Source organism: Camellia sinensis, chromosome 7 (assembly GCF_055761805.1).
Source record: "Camellia sinensis isolate YWXY chromosome 7, ASM5576180v1, whole genome shotgun sequence".
NCBI classification, from domain to species: domain Eukaryota; kingdom Viridiplantae; phylum Streptophyta; class Magnoliopsida; order Ericales; family Theaceae; genus Camellia; species Camellia sinensis.
In genome coordinates this window covers 199,640,547-199,652,828 of record NC_138967.1, presented here as the reverse complement: position 1 = coordinate 199,652,828, position 12,282 = coordinate 199,640,547, and the positions used below count along the sequence as shown (strand labels likewise).

The following is a 12,282-nucleotide window of genomic DNA, read 5'->3' as shown; positions in this document are numbered from 1 at the left end:
CATCCTTATATAGAAACCAAATTGGCAACCTGCACAACAACATGTAAGTTAAAAACATTTAAAATAGTAAACCTCACCATATGGCTCACATCACTTGACCCTCGTGTATGTTCTCACCAGCACTCAACCCTCAAGAACAACACTCAACCCTCATTTGGTTTCTCCCCAACACTCAACCCTTAAGAAATTACCCTCTACTCAAATTTATAATGGTAGCTGGAAGACCAGTAAGCACTTAGTTGTTACTACTGCTGCAGAGTTGTATTGCTGCTGCTTTGCTACTGTTGTAGACTAGTTTTTGCTGCTGCTGCCAATTGTTGCTGCTGCCAGTTACTGCCTCTTTTGGGAGGCAAACCACCTAAGTGAGTTAGGCAGCGCACTTTGAGCCCTGGGGCATTTCCTAGCAGTGTTTAAAGCCTGCACCTCTCCTCTTGGATATGAAACATTCAATATAAATGATAGTATTGAATAATGAATGCCTAGATTGTTTAGACCTTGTGGAATTATTATTATTTTTTTCTTTTTTTGACTTTGCAATTATTCATAGATCAGATAAATTATTTGTTATAAGATCTTGCTTTTTTTTCTTTCCAAGTTTGCTTAAGGCATTTAATGATTTATCAAAGAAATTGTGCCTTCTCAATGACATTCCTTTGAGGTTATCAATTGTGTAGCCTCTAGTTTATTGTTCTATATTCTAATTTATTTGTTGATATAGGTATTCAAAAATACATTTAAAATGGACAAATCTTGGATGTTCAAGGATAGAAGATCAAAAGACTATGAGAATGAAGTTGAACAATTTCTTAATTTTGCTATAATTCATGCAAGTGATCTTCAATCAATACGTTGTCCTTGTAGAGTTTGTGGGAACTTGAGAAGCCAACCTATTCGAGAGATTAGAAATCATCTATTTTTCAATGGTATTGACCAAAGTTATACCACATGGATATGGCATGGAGAAGCAGTCACCAGTGAGGCATCACCATGTTTAAATGAACAAGATTTTTCCCAGCAACAATTTGACACGTCTCCCACAGACAATGTAATTGAAACAATAGAAATGGTTCAAGATGCATACGATCATTGCACGGCTGATCCTGAAGTGTTTAAGAAATTACTTGAAGATGCGGAAAAACCATTGTATCCGGGTTGCACAAAGTTTACCAAGTTATCTGCATTGGTTAAACTGTATAACTTCAAAACTACGAGTAGCCTATCTCACATTGGGTTTTCAGATCTACTGGTGTTGTTGGGTGATATGCTGCCAATGAACAATGAAATACCATCATCCATGTATAAGGTTGGGAAGACGTTTTCTGCATTGGGAATATGATATGAGAAAATACATGCATGTCCATATGATTGCATACTCTATACAAAGGAGTACAAAGATGCAACTTCATGTCCTACATGTGGTACATCAAGATGGAAGTTGAAGAAGAATTCCATTGAAATAAGAAAGGATGTGCCTGCAAAAGTTTTATGGTATTTTCCACCTATCCCAAGGTTTCGAAGGATGTTCCAAGCAGCAAAAATAGTGAAGGATTTGACATGGCATGCTCATGAGAGAGATTTTGATGGTACAATGTGTCACCCTGCAGATTCTCCATCATGGAAGTTCGTAGACCATAAGTGGCCAGATTTCGCTGCAGAGCTAAGAAACCTTCGATTAGCTATTTCTGCAGATGGAATAAATCCACACAGTTCCCTTAGCAGTAGGTATAGTTGTTGGCCAGTTATAATGATTACCTATAATCTTTCATCGTGGTTATGTATGAAAAGGAAATTTATGATGTTATCATTGTTAACATCAGGTCCATAACAACCTGGTAATGACATTGATGTTTACTTGGCACCACTAATTGATGATTTGAAAATGTTGTGGGAGGTAGGTGTTGAAGCTTATGACGCTTATAAAGAAGAACACTTCAGGCTGAAGGCTATATTATTGTGGACAATTAACGACTTTCCAGCATTAGGCAATTTGAGTGGTTGTACTGTAAAGGGATATTATGCATGTCCAATTTGTAGTGAAGGAACATGTTCTCATAGATTAAAATATGGTAAGAAGAACACATATGTTGGCCACATAAAATTTCTTCCACACTACCATCCATATCGGAGGCAAAAAAAAGGCTTTTAATGGTGAGCAAGAGTTTGGATTAGCTCCAATACCATTAACTGGGGAGGAGATATTAAATAAGGTTGAAGGGCTTATAACCATATGGGGAAAGAAAAATAAAAAAGCATTAGATGTTCGTGGTACAAAATGTTGGAAGAAGAAATCATTATTCTTTGATCTTGAATATTGGAAGTACTTATATGTTAGACATAATTTGGATGTTATGCATATTGAGAAGAATGTGTGTGAGACCCTCATTGGTACGTTACTCAATATTCCAGGAAAAACAAATGATGGAATTAATTCTCGCCTTGATCTTGTAGAAATGGGTTTGTGTGAAGAATCGGCACCACAAATTGGGGAAAAGCGAACATACTTGCCTCCAACATGTTACACATTGTCTAAGGAGGAGAAAAAAAGAGTATGTACAACATTGTTGGAATTGAAGGTTCCAGAAGGATACTCTTCAAATCTGGGAAGTCGTGTATCAATGCAAGATTTGAAACTTTATGGTCTAAAATCACAGGAATGTCATGTATTGATGCAACAGTTACTACCTGTGGCAATACGATCTGTGTTACCTAAGCATGTGAGACATGCCATTATCAGGTTATGTTTCTTTTTCAATGCTATTTGTAGCAAAGTGGTGGATGTGGGAAAATTAGATGAGATTCAAAAAGATCTTGTGGTCACATTATGTTTGCTTGAAAAGTACTTCCCATCTTCGTTCTCTGATATCATGGTGCATTTGACAGTGCATCTTGTTAGAGAAGTTTGACTTTGTGGACCAGTTCACTTTAGATGGATGTACCAATTTGATAGGTTCATGAAGATCTTAGAGGGTTATGTTCGTAATCGTAATTGTCCTGAAGGTTGCATTGCTGAAAGTTATATTGTAGAAGAAGTTGTTGAGTTTTGAGCAGAGTACTTATTTGGAGTGGATGCAATCGGGATTCCTTCTAATAGGAACATGACAGTTGACGATGATATAGAAATTAGAAGGCCTTTATCAAGTGGTTATGTTGTTATTGTTGATCGTAATGAATGGGAGCAAGCACATCGTTATGTGTTAGAAAATACAAGTGACATTCAACCATACATTGAGTAAGAATATTTCATGTACATTTTTTTACAATTGTATTCTTACAAGTTAGAGATTTATCTCATAATATATTGCTTTATTCATGATTTGATAGGGAGCATATGGCTTGGTTGAAGCTAAAATATCATCGTCAATCACAAAGTCAAAAATGGCTACAAATTGAGTATAATAAAACATTTATGTATTGGCTTTGTAAAAAGGTATTGGGGTAATTCAACATTTATCTTTTTCTAATACCGAATATTATTAAGAAAAAAATTAGCTAACTATTCAACCATATACAGGTCTCAAAGGAATTAAGTGGCCAAAATAATATCTCAAATAACCTGAAGTGGATAGCACAAGGACCTCGATTGAACGTTTTAAAATTCCCTAGCTATATCATCAATGGTTGTCGTTATCACACGAAAGATCGGGATAACTCACGAGTCAGCCAAAATAGTGGAGTTAGTTTAGTGGCAACAGTAATGCAAGTGACAGGTTATAAGGATAAGAACCCAGTGTTTATGGATATGAGTTACTATGGAGTTATTACTGAGATATGGCAACTTGACTACAATATGTTCAAGATTTCGGTATTTAAGTGTGATTAGGTTGACAACACAAAGGGAATTAAAGTGGATGAGTTGGGTTTCACATTAGTTAAGTTAGGGAGGATAGGCCATAAAGACGATCCCTTCATTTTGGCTTCCCAAGCTAAGCAAGTTTTTTATGCACAAGATCAACTTGATCCGAGATGGTCAGTTGTGCTAGAACCTCCTCAAAAATAATATTCTTGTGAAAAGGATGATGAGTTCAATGATTTTTGTATAGAGCATCATGGCTTTACAAAAGTTTTTCCAGAAGTTGAATCATTAGATATGGTTGATGATTCTTTGTCATCTTACGTGCGAGGAGATTGTGAGGGAACTTGGCTCGATAATCCATGACGGAAAAAAAAAATGTTTTTGTAAGAATGTATGTCTAAGTGTTGTACTTTCATGTTAAAATGTTTGACTTATATTCATTTTCTTCATGTCTTTATATTTAATTGTCTAACTAGTTGATATTTTTTCTTAAATTTCTTTTTATTTTATTCACAGGATGGATACTTCTCATGTCCTGCCTACTAATGGAGAGGATGCATGGTTACTAGCAACAGAACCAAAATCTAATAAAAGAAAAGGCAGAGGTTCGGCAACATTATCAGATGTCATAAAGGATAGGATTTCTGGTGTACGAAAAGCCATTGACTGTAACGAGAATGGTCAATTGATTGGAAACAATTCAATCAAATGTTCAAGCTATCATGGGGTGTTGGCTCGCACAATGGTTTCGATATGCTATAAAGACTGGTTTGAGGTGCTAGGTGAACTGAAAGAAAAATTATGGAATTGTGTGGAGGTAAGTAAGACACTTAAACTTGTATTTAAGTGCAATCAAAATTTGAATTTTATAACATTATATTTTTTCACTACTCAGTTAACATACAAAGTGGATGAAAGAAGTAAGAAAAAAGTGTTATCTTCAATTTGTTCAAAATGGAGGACATTCAAGAAAGAACTTACCAAGTCCATACATGAAAACAAGTCCAATCCTGAGATCATATCAAACCCACAAGCAATTTATGGATTCGTTGAACAAAGACATTGGGACTCATTTCTTGAAGGGCGACTATCAGAAGAGTTTGAGATAAAAAATAATCAAACTTTAGTTATTTAAAATGTCAGCATTAAATGCTAGACCCATCAAACTTTGTATAGTTATGTAATAACAGTGGCATGCCCGTTGTAATCTTGTAAATTTTCTATTTTATTTTATGACTTATTCACCAAAAAAAAAAAAAAAAATTAAATGCTATACATTTGGAGTAACATTGTGTGTTACTTTTTTAAAGATTTTGAGCCAGGTTCAGAAATGGAGACGAAGTCAAAATAAGTATAACCATAGAATTAGTCGAAAGGGCTATGCTCGCTTTCAAGAAGACTATGTAAGTGGTTATAAATTTTATAATTTAATAACAATTTTGATATGATTATTTTGAAAAATTGATATATGTTTGATTGATAGAAACGTATGACCAGATCTACTGAAGATTTGGACAGAAGCATTCTATGGAAAAAAGGCTCGTCAAATTAAAAATGGAGAATATGATGACAAGACAATTATGGAACAAGATGCAAGAATTGTAAGATATTTGTGTGTACTAATTGCATTTATTTTATACTACCTCAAATGTTCATCTTTCTTATATAGTAATGTAATATTGTAGGATGAGTTGACCAAACAAAAAAGTGATAGGAGTTTAAAGGATGCAATGCCATTCTTACTATGGCATTGGGTACTCTTGAATCTTCTGGTCGAGTAAGGGGTGTAGGAAATTCTGTCACACGTAGCACCTACTTTCACTTGCCTAGACGTGGGAATCAGTCACATTGGGAGAAGAAATGTAATGATCTTGAGGCAGTGGTGGTACAATTGCAAGCTAGGTTTAGTGCAGTCGAACAACAAATACCACATACACCAAAATCTGAACATGTTAGTTCAAACGCCTTGAGAAGTGGTTATGAAGGAAATTTTCAACGTGATTTTCTCTCAACAAAAAACAGAGTAAGAACTAAGGATGACATTCCACCCCAAGCTCTTACCCAAAAGATTATAAAGGTGTGTAGCATTTAGAACACCTAAAGTTGTTATATTTTCTAATACTGTTAGTGATTTTATTAGTGTTTTTGTTGTTATATGTGTGTTTGTTATAGGGAAAATGTGCAAACACGTTGAAAAGTGGTGGTAGAGGCAATTTTCAGCATGATTTTATCTTAGCAGAAACTAGAGTGAGAAGTAAGGACGACATTCCACCTCAAGATCCTAAACAAAATAAGAGAAAGGTGTGTAGTTTTTATATATTGATATTATAATTTCTAATATCGTTAGTGATATTTTTAGAAGTTCCATTGTTAACTTTGTGTGTTATAGGGCGAACCGTGTAAACTCACGGTAAGTTCCATTGAAAATATTGTTGCACATGGCACGGTGTATGAGAGAATTGAACCCAATGAAGCCATTCATACGGTGCCATTAGGAGAATCCAATGTACGTGTGTCTATTGAAGTTGTTATTCAAAAAGATGCCCCTCTTCCTATACCTATCCTAGATGAGATGCTTATTGTTGGAGAAGCAGTGGGATTTTTTGTTACTTGGCCCAAAAATCTTGTATTGGTCGGTGATGAGGTAAAATATTCAAACTTAGAAACTTTATTACACTTTCTTAAAATTAAAGTTGACTTATATTTGTTTATTTTGAAAATTTTAAACTTAGGGAGTTTCAATTAATGTTGAATGTGGAAAATATCAAGAGTCCATTCAATCTTTTGTTTCATTAGTCGAGCATATCAAGTATGATGAAGCCATAGACATTCCACTAGAGAAAGACATATTTGGGGTGGACATCAATATCCAACTTCAAAAAGTAGACATGGAGTACATATGTCATGTAAAAGAATTATCTGTTACATGTATCATGTTGTACATAAGGTAAGGAAAATTTGCTACATCAATAGCTATTTCTGCAGATTTTATGAATTACGAATTTAATTAACATTAGTTTCTTTTATTAGTCATCTCTATCAGGTGTTGAAGGTTTCCAATTGAAGGAAACAATTTGTATTTGTTAACCCTTGTATCGTTAGTGGAAAAACTATGGATGGGAAGAAATCAAAATCAGTGTTGCTTGCAAGAAGATTAGAGGAGGCTATGCTAGAGCAATTGATTTTAATTCCTTATAATATTGGGTAATTATCTAAAACTATTTATTTCATGTGTTCAAATGATAATAAACTTATTAAACTCATACTTGTGACTTGTTCAATTGTAGGTACCATTGGATATTGTTAGTCATTGATCTAACATTGATGATTGTGTACTTGCTTGATCTGATTAATTCTAAAATAAACACAAGCCTTGAAATTGTAATAAACACGTAAGTTTGGCTGGTTTGTACATTTTTAAGCAATTTGAGTTAGCCTAAAAATATTTTGACTTTTGGAATTTCTTTCATAAAGTGCTTTGAAAATTTATGAAACTACCCAAAGGAGGAGGAGAACCAATCCAGTTTGGAAAATAGTTCAGGTAATCAATATCATTTTCTCTAATTTTATCTTACTTATATTTATGCTAATGGTTGTTCAGCTTGATCATAACACTTTATATATAGTTTCTAATAATAATGAAAATGCTTTCATGTAGTCCCCGCAACAACCTACAAACGTGGAATGTGGGTTTTATGTAATGAGGTATATGAAAGACCTCATTAGAGATCAAAGCATCCTAAGAAAACAAAATGTGAGATAAATTCTAAACTTTTATTACTATTATATTCATGATACTTGTACATCTTCTTCATGATCTAATTGTTTCTAAATAACCTCTTGTAGTTCAATGGAAAAAAGACTTACACGGAAACTGAACTTGATGAAGTGCAAGTTGAATGGATTAATTTCGTACTAAAGAATATGAGTTGAAATCCAACATGTAAGTATGATATAACTTCCGCTCTTTAAATTGCTAATAAACAATTTTTTTAGTTGGTAAGGAATATATAATCACTTCAAAAACATAACAAATTTCATAAAATGTGTAAATTTTACTTCATACAAAAGCATTTGTACAATGGAAGATAGTAAACTCCAGTACATCTTAGGAAAACTCACAACCTTCACAAAATATCACTCTTACACTCAAGAGTTTGAGATTGCTTCACACTAGATCAGTCTTGTATATCACTCTTGCATTGCATGATACCCAATACAATGAATATAAGGATGAACCCAATTCGAAATATGATAAATAAATATTTTGTAATTTTTTTATTTTGCCTTTGGCATCATTTGATTTTCACTAATAGCAATTAGAAATAGACAAAGTTGGGTAGGTAATAGGTTACAAGCCAAATGTTGACTACCCCAGATACATTGTTCTCAATAAGAGTACAAAGTCAATTTAGAGTTATCTTTAAATATAGCTTCTAATTTGTGATTCTAAAATAGAAATAATTTGAGATGGTAGCTTGAGACTCTCCATGAAAAGTTATTTATTGAGTGATGGTAAGCGTATATTTATTCTTGCATAAGTGAACTATGTACATATTATGGAACAGCTAAAATCAACTTGATTTATTGGGTGCTATGATCATAAATATCCAATTTCTTTGGTTTGGAAGGCTAAGTTAAAAAACAAGCTTCTGAACATCACTATTTTCAGAAATTATATGTTCACCATGTTGGAAAAATGGTTAATATAGGCATATTTTGGGCCGACTTTGAGCCCAAAATTGAGTGGGCCCTTGTAACAGCGCCCGCGTGGGGCCTCGTGCTACAGTTCGGACTCTCGATTTGTGTCACGGTTCTTAATCTGAACCAAAGAGTCCAAATCTGGCAAATCGTTTTGAGAAACAGATTTTTTGAAAAAGTAGTGCCAAACATGGATTGCTTTGCCAGATACAGAGTCGCCACCTAAATATTTTTTTTATGGGAGAATTTAGGAAACCCTGACTCGGTGCCGAAGGCCACATGTCCGTCATCACCGGAGTTGTCTCGGCTCGGGAGCTTGGGTACGATCGGGGAAGGTCAGCTATGAGCACCCCCTTTCGCCCGGTCCGAAGACCGGCCTCTACTAACCGTGATATCCGTTTTTGAAAACTTTACGTGTTCTTATTCCGATTATCAGCCTAGAATTACTATGTTATGCGCACAGCAAACAAGTATAGACTAGATTGCCTAATTTGGAAATAAACATTGCATATCCGTTTGGTTTGAAAATGCTTTGGAATTTGCTACTCGCAAGTAGGCTAAAATGCGGATTTCAACGAGTCTTTCCAACTCAAACAATCCAACCTTCACCCACAGGCATTCAAAACAGTTTAACACATAAGCATCTAGCCACATGTTAAGCATGCTGTTATGGTAACATTCACACTCATGCGATATGCTAAAGCGGAAATACTTACCTAGTACTCCGTGCCAAAACAAAGAACTTGTTAGCAAACATGCATGATCCAAGTCCATGTGAAGTGCCTAATGCATCGCATACAAAATGTCGCTAAGATAGGCTCGGCTAATCCTAGACATGTCATGTGAAAATGCACAATTATCACATATTCAGTTTAGAATTGAAGTATTGATGCAATTAGCGTGATGTACCGAGCCTAATGCATGTAATACAAATGCATGGATGCACACATGCATAGCATAAGGTATGCTAAATTAGACGTGACCTAATACTAACCATCAAAGCAGGTAAGTAAAAGGGAAGAAAGAAGTGAGGATTGGAAGACATTCACACACCCACACACACTTTTACAGATTTGCCCTCGCTCGGAGGGACCAAATAAATATTACAAATTAACTAACTACGCAAGCTAATTAATATTACAAATTAACTAATTTAATTAACAAATTAAATTAAATTAATTAAAGCAGGAAAACGCCTCGGGAAGCGTGCCACCATGCGCAAGCCGCCTCTGTTTTCCTCCCTTTCCTCCTCTGGAGGTTGTCAAAACCTCAGGACTACATCTTTGGACAGAGGGGATCACCACCGGCTAGATGAAACTTCCACCGGCAGCGTAGTATGGCCATCGGCACAAAATAGGGTCTGTCGGCAGAGAAAATTGTGCCGGTCGGCACATTACACTGCCGGTCGGCAGAGTATTCCTGCAGAACCTGCAACTCACAGCAACAGAGGGCAAAACAAGGCATGACAGCACAATTCAAGGCATGTATGCACCAAACATGTCTCTTATCATTGTAATGACTCAAAGGGACATGTGCCTCGGTTCTCGGGCCACCAATCACGTATTTCCATGCATGATGGCCCAAGGAACTAAGTATGCAACTTTGGTTTCAAATGCAATGCACACCAATCAAACAAATTAGGCCCAATTCCTATCACCAATTCAAGGAACAAGGCATGCATGCAAGATGCAATGCAACCTAGGCATACAAGCTAAGGATGCAACATGGCATGGCAAAAACACTTATGCAAGCATACAAGCATGCATAGAGCAATGCAAATGGATGGCAAGATGGACTTATACATGAATTAGGCGGCTCTAAAATAGGCCTAAAACAGTAGCCATTGTGCTAAAAGGTGAGGGCTAAATGGCATGCACACACATATGCACATAAGGACCAACACTTAAGCACAAACCAAACAACATTCAAGCACACTTGAAAGGGGCAAACAAGAGCAATTAGCATGCAACATAAGCATTGAAATCATGCTAATACAACCCTCAATGATCACTTAAATGGCATTCAAATGACTTAAAACAAAAGCATGAATAAGCACCAAAACATGGAGCATTGCTACACAAGCTTATGAGGCATTAAAAAGGCATGCAAGGCAATCAAACAAGCATGGAAATGGGACTGAAATGGCATATAGAATGATCCCAAATCTCCAAAACAATGCGAAGATGGCATGCTACACATGCACATACTCAAGGCCAACAAGCCCAAATGCAAAGGAGCTATATAATGCATACAAAGATCAACCCAAACGACTATGGACAGAGCTAAAGCATGGCAAAATAAGCACATAAACTTCACAAATGCAAGCCTAAAACATGCTCCAACTAAGGCTAACAACCTAGAACATGTTAAGGCACAAATAAGGCATTACATGGCAACTATGCTAAACATGCATAAGGTTCCAAAACCAACTTGAAATCATGTTATATCATGGATATATAAGCATGAAAAACAAACCAAACATGCTCAACACACACTCAAGCATAGGCTTCTTTAAGAGGCCAAAATGTGCCCTTTTCAAGGACAACAAGGAGAGGGGGTGGCCCTCTCCTTCTTGGGACTTCAAAGCATCATCTTCACCACTGAAATCCCTCAAGATTTCAGTGGTGAAGAGACCTCAACACCAAAATCCCGGAGCTAGCACAAAATGGCTCAAAATGAGGCCTTTTGAGGCCTAAGGGTGGTCAACACCTCTCAAACAACAAAACACTCTTAATAAACAACAAAGAGGGCTTAAAAACAGAACTTTTTTATGTTATACAATAATCACAAAAACAGCTCTAAGATAGGTATAAAATCAAAGCAAAAATAGGGGAAAAAGGGACTAGTTTCTTACCCTTGATGCCTTCTTCAACAAAGATGCTTCAATGGCCTCCTTGAGCTTGGATCCAAGACAAAAACTCCAAAACACACTCTTTAGAACCTCAGCTCCTAGAGGAAGGTGAAACACTAGGTGTTTGTGTGCAATAGTAAGGCACAAAACACCTAGTGTGCAAAATGGAAGAGAAAGAGAGATAGATTGTGTATGTCTAACCCTAACCCTAGAAAACCAGAGCTCTCCTCTGTCTTTTTTCTCTCAAAAATGTCTAAGCTCCTTTTTTTTTGCCTTAGAGAGAGCTTCTCTCTATATGTCTCTTGTAAAGCTTACAAGACAAGCTTTGCAAGAGGGAGATCCCTCCATACACGTGTATGGAGGGGAGCAAAAGTTATACAGCTGTCCAAAAATATCTGCAAAAGCAGATGAACAGCAATCGGCCGGCAAAAAATGCCATCTTGGCCAAACAAAGTGCCGACCGGCACAAAAAAGTGCTGACCGGCAACAAATAGTGCCGACCGGCAAACTATATTGCCGGTGGCAGCAAAAACCAGCCGGTGGCATCTAGCCACTGCCGGTGATGGGTGGGGATGGTCTACAAGCCCCAACCTGCCTCTCAAAGGCAAGATGCGAGTGTTTGGTGCAAAACCAGACACTAAACGGTCAAGTTTGGAGATCCTGAGACAAGGCGCGCGAGCCGAGGCCTCCGGGAACTCCAAACGAACACAAACAAGGATGATCACCGGGTGTTCAAACGGTGACGTCCAAGTCTTGAGGACGGTCAAAAATGGGGTGTCTACAGCCCTGAACGTCTTTTGGGGTGGGTCCGAAGAGGTGAAGTGTTCCTTGCCGCATGGCAAGTCACACGGTTAAGACGGTACGTCAAAACTATTTATGAGTGAATGGGAAGTTGACGTTGTTTCGGGTTCGTGGAATTAAACATTTAAGTTTTAAA

At 36.6% G+C, this 12,282-nt stretch overlaps 1 long non-coding RNA gene and 1 pseudogene across 1 annotated transcript; both read left to right on the top strand.

Moving 5' to 3' along the window:
- Positions 1-739: 739 nt before the first annotated feature.
- LOC145796447 (uncharacterized) lies at positions 740-4,156 on the top strand (annotated as a pseudogene).
- A 2,366-nt stretch (positions 4,157-6,522) lies between these two features.
- LOC114280189 (uncharacterized) lies at positions 6,523-7,373 on the top strand. The gene is made up of 3 exons (XR_014334865.1): positions 6,523-6,997; positions 7,081-7,185; positions 7,268-7,373. It is a non-coding gene; the product is annotated as an uncharacterized LOC114280189 (long non-coding RNA).
- The last annotated feature ends 4,909 nt before the right edge of the window (positions 7,374-12,282 follow it).